Here is a 5,403-nt window from a genome sequence, read left to right on the forward strand (position 1 = left end):
AAAAAAAATCATTATTGTTGAAAAAGGTACTTTTTAAAACCTTTATTTTCCCGTTCTGGTTATAATTTTTTTCTTTTTTTTTGGTTGTCTTGCCAAAAGTTTTTTTCATAAATCTGCATATAAAAATGGTCACAATATCCTTGTTAGAAATTATTAGTGTCCTAATTTAAGTACCAGTGATTAAGTGTCATAATCAAATCATTTTTTTTTTAGCTGAAATGGTGCAATTGTATGTATTTGTGAATGTACTAAGCATAGCAGCACTCATTCTAATGAACTGTTTTAGCAGGAAAAAGTCTTGTTTGTTATAATTTTCAAATTCTGCATTGACCATAGCACAAGCTGCTTTACACCCAGACATAATGATATTTGTTACGTCATGGACTGGTGCTGCAGTATGGTACTGAATTATCATGCCAAAATGAAGGTCAAAAGGCAGATTTCAGATCAAGTTTGTTTAGCGTGAACTGTCTGAAGTATGTTTGCTGTTTTAAGTTATAAAAGAAATTATATTTCTAAATTAATGTGAAATGTTACTGCAGTATTAAATCAAAAGACAAAAGTTACTGGGTTTAATTGAGAGGCCAAAATTGGTGTCTCTCATGATTTGTTAATATAATGCTACATTTTTCATCAATGTCTCAAGATTAATCTGGTTTTATTTTAAGAATATATTCAGGTGTTTCCTCTCCCCCCCCCCCCCCTAGACTTATGTTAACGTTAGTTACTGTGGGCTAAAGTTGTAGGAAATATGTTGCTAGGCAACAAGGATAAATTGTTTTTGCCGAAAGTCAAAGTTTCATTTTATAAGAATACTCATGTGATTTATTGTCACCCTAAAGTTAGTTTGGTAGACCAGCTTTTTTTTTTATTAAAATCCAGCTACATTCAGGTAACCTTCATATTTTGCCAAAAGTTCAAGGTATGAGATTAAATTTCTTTTAATGTCAAAATACTTGTTTAAACCTTCATTCAGACCAATTTTTTGTTTGTTTGCTTGAGACCGATGACATATCTTAGGTCTGAAGTGTGCTACATTTTGAGCAAAATTCATATTTAATTTTGATTTTTTTTTTTTAATTGTTCATCATTCACCAAATCATCCGTTTGAATGACTTGACATCAGTGTATCTTATTATTTCAAAAAGGTGCATATCCTTAGTTAATTAAGAGGATGAGGGGCGTATAGTCATGTATAGGCTAAAGATAAGTGTAGTTGTTTTACACGAGATAGCAACTAACTATCAATGCTGTTTGGGGCAAGTTTATCATGTATAATTTCATGCTTTGTCAATGTTTCCATCCACGTTTCTACACCTGTAAACCCACCCAATCAAGTATCTTATCCCCCTCCCCCTTCACATGATAGCCTTGCACCTCACCCATATTTTTAAAGCATTACTGTATAAAATGTGTTTCTATATATTCTAAATGCTTACTGGTCATTGTTCCAAGTTATTAAATAAGTGTGATTCTTTTCGATTTTTATTCATACTTGGAAACACTTGTCTTTATTACATTGTCAGTGAAGATTATTGTTCTTTCACAAATACACTGTAGTCTAAATCTACAAAATAAGGGAAATTCCTTCATGGGGTGTCCTTATTGTGCGAGAACACCTTATTTTTGCCTGTTGCCAAAATCTTTTCCATAGTATGATATGTCCTTTCACTGCAGGTAATGAAACAAACTATAAAGAAAAGGGTGAAGCTCTTGTGAAAAGGCCAGTAAAACAATTTCATTACTAAATCTAGAAGAGGGAAAACTTCTTGCTGTGAAAATTATAATTTTGCAATAAATGTATTGATTAGATTTATTGGAAATAGGTCAAGGTTGCAAGAAGACAAGTTTCATATTTCTTTGATCCCCTCATCAAATTGTCATATCCAAGAAAGTTCTTGTCTTCCTGCAGCACTCAAAACAAAGTTCTGTAAGTGTTTCTTGGTGTTGTTTTCCTTGAAAATTTAAATACTGTTCCTTGATCTCAATGATCTCTGGTTTTGTCAGAAACACGATGTAACTGGGGGTTGACTTGGATTTTTATTTATGGTTGTGTTTGAAAATGTTTCTTTTTGTGTACCTGTTCTCAGTTTTAATGGGCAACAGATAAAGCACTTTAAAGATAATTTGAGATTCAAAGTTCCATTTTTTGTGTGTGTGTACACCGAGTACAGACTAGTCAAACTCTTAAATGTTTAAACTAAATCTAAGTTATGTCGACTTTGAAATCTAATATTGAGTTATAACAGGCACTGAAAATTTTCAGTGTTTCTAATGATGATAATGTTGGTAACATAACTCTTGTGAATATTTTATTGTGAACTGAAGAGTGATTCCGATCATAGGTGCTAAGATTCTTTGACTTTAGCAGGCCACTAGTGTACTGTTCCTTTTGGTAATTCTTATCCAAACAAGTTATTTGATGTAAAGAAGTGAATTTAGTTACCTGAACCAATGACACAATACATTAGTAATGATAAAGTGATTAACTGTCTAATCCGACACCTACTGGGACACAACATGTTGTTCAGATTAGACAGGATGTCATACTACACAGGACTTTTTGATACTTTTCATGAGGATTGAGATTTCAAATTTTCTTTCCGATTAGATTGGATTTTGGATGAGATTTCAAAATAATATGGGGTGTCGGATTTGACAAGATTTCAAAATTAGACAGGATGTTAGATAAGATGAGTTTTACTGTATAAATATATTTATAATATGCTAACTTAAGTCTAGAATTAGGAAATTTTCAAATTTGTCTCACAACAGATCCCAATTAAGTTAATTAAGGATCCTCCAATCAACTAGACATTCTCAAAACTGAGGCTCAAATCAAAGGGAAGATGCTCAACACTGAATGTTAAGAATTTTCTGTTAGAAATATTTTTTTGGTGCATTTACAAGGAAGTCGCATCTAGTTGAAAAATCCTCATTTCTGAGAATAATAATTGTTCAGACCTGACATGTATACATGCTGTACTGCATGTTGAAATAAATTCATTGAAGTTTCTATTACATATCATAAATCTCTTTATCATATATAATTAAGAGATTTATAGTTTGATGGTTAACAATCCACAGATCATATAAATATATATGTTAGGAGTATTTTATAATCAACTACATGTAGATGATTAAATAACAACATTATTTCAATTTATTAATTCATCGATAGACAAATGTACAGATGTAAATCATTATACATGATAAAGCCACTGTTTAAGGTTCACTTCGTTAGAGATAAAACCGTGTCATCGCATACTACACGAGATCAATACTCCTTACAAGGAGAGGGACATCTGCATTTCTTGACAAAACTGGAAAATAGTGTCTAGTCCCCGAGTCCAGAAAGATTAAAAAACTTGATATCATGCTCAGTTGACAGAAGCACAATACAAAACATTTCTGAATTTGTTAGATGGGATGCAAGAAAAAAACACCATTGTAGACAGAAATCTCAAGATTTTTGTGAGTTAGAACTCAGTTTAGCATTGTTATGAAAATTATCTTTAATCAAACTCAGAATGAAATTTTTCTGTCTACACCACACAGGTGATAGATTGATCTCAGCTGTCTGACATAGAAATAAGTAATGGTTGTCCTGCATGTACGTGTTTGCACTCATGTCCTCTGTGATGTCATCTATGCACAATGTGATAAATGTTTATGCAAGTTATTTATGCAATTAAATATTTTTATTGATATTCATAAAATATTTTGTTTCCTGTTGTTTTTTAACCATCAGTATTTCAGTAGTGATGAGTTCGTCCTTTTTATGATCAAACAGATTCAATTCAATATTAAATATAATTTAAAAGTTCTTTGAAACATGTAGTAGAGCCAACACCATCTTTCTCATGTACTGTGCAAGGTGGTTCCTGTACCACTAACTTGGATACCTAAAGGTATGCAGGGCAGTTGAGGACCAGGGGTAAGCTATATATAGTAATACAACGGCAACTAGAAACTTGTTTTTGTTCACAAAAACATGTCTCCCCTTATTAGCCAATGGAAAAAATTTGATATAAAAAATTAACAAAGGGTCATATCTCTTTATATAGTGGGGCACAAGACCCGTATTTAGAACGCAACACTCCTTCTTCCAACTCTATATATAGGAGGGCATGAGATCCGATTTCAGTGTGAGAGATTCCGCCTTCCCAAGATACATTAATATGGTAAGCTTGGTCAACGTAGGTAAAATAACAGAACTTATGGTCCGGACAAACTTCAGTATTAAAAGTAAACAAAGGGCCATAACTCTACATATAGTGGGGCACGAGACCGAATTTCAGTGCACTGCACACCTTCTGTGGGGGATGCAGGTATACTTCAAGTTTGATTAAGATATCTTTAACGGTTTAGAAGTAATGCCGTGGACAACCTTCAATATAAAAAAGGTTTAGAAGTTATGCCGTGGACAACCTTCAATATAAAAAATAAACAAAGGGCCATAACTCTGTATATAGTGGGGCACGAGACCGAATTCCAGTGCACTGCACACCTTCTGTGGGGGATGCAGGTATACTTCAAGTTTGATTAAGATATCTTTTAATGGTTTAGAATTTATGCCGTGGACAACCTTCAATAGAAAAAATAAATAAAGGGCCATAACTCTATAAATAGTCGGGCACAAGACCCATTTTTAGTGCGAGAGATTACACTTTCCCAAGATACATTAATATGGCAAGTTTAGTCAACATTGGTGAAATAACATGGAACTTATGCTCCAGATAAAACTTCGGCATTAAAAATAAACAAAGGGCCAAAACTCTGTATAAAAGCGGGGCACAAGACTTAATTCCAGTGCACTGCACACCTTCTGTGGGCGGTTCAGGTATACTTCAAGTTTGAACAAGATATCTTTTAACAGTTCAAAATTTACCGGGAGGACAAGATTTTACTGAAAATGTTGCACTTATTTGACCTTGAGGTGAAGGTCACTGTGACCAAATTCCAGGGCACTGCACACCTTTTATGGGTGATGAATGCATACCTCAAGTTTCATCAAGATGTCCAGGACAAGTTGCGATTAGAAGAACCAGAAGGAGAACTAGTACTAATACAACATGTCTCCCTTCAATCGAAGGGGAGACATAACAAGATCAGGGTAAGGTTATTTGATTTATTGCCGGGGTGTACCAATGTGGCACGAACAATATAGCCTACTGTTTGGGCAAAATTGGTAGACTTGCAATAAATTGAAGAACCTTACCCTGATGTTGTTGCGGTTGTATTACTTAATATATGAATATGATTCCATTATATGATCAAATCATGACTTTTTTCCTCTTTTTGAGATGTCCCTTTATAAGATTTAAATTACATGTATAATACAATGGGTCCTGAGATATTAAACAGAATTTATAATGATTACAGAAATAACAAACAAGAAAG

The sequence above is a fragment of the Mizuhopecten yessoensis genome, unplaced genomic scaffold (genome assembly GCF_002113885.1).
Source record: "Mizuhopecten yessoensis strain PY_sf001 unplaced genomic scaffold, ASM211388v2 scaffold10635, whole genome shotgun sequence".
In the NCBI taxonomy this organism is placed as follows: domain Eukaryota; kingdom Metazoa; phylum Mollusca; class Bivalvia; order Pectinida; family Pectinidae; genus Mizuhopecten; species Mizuhopecten yessoensis.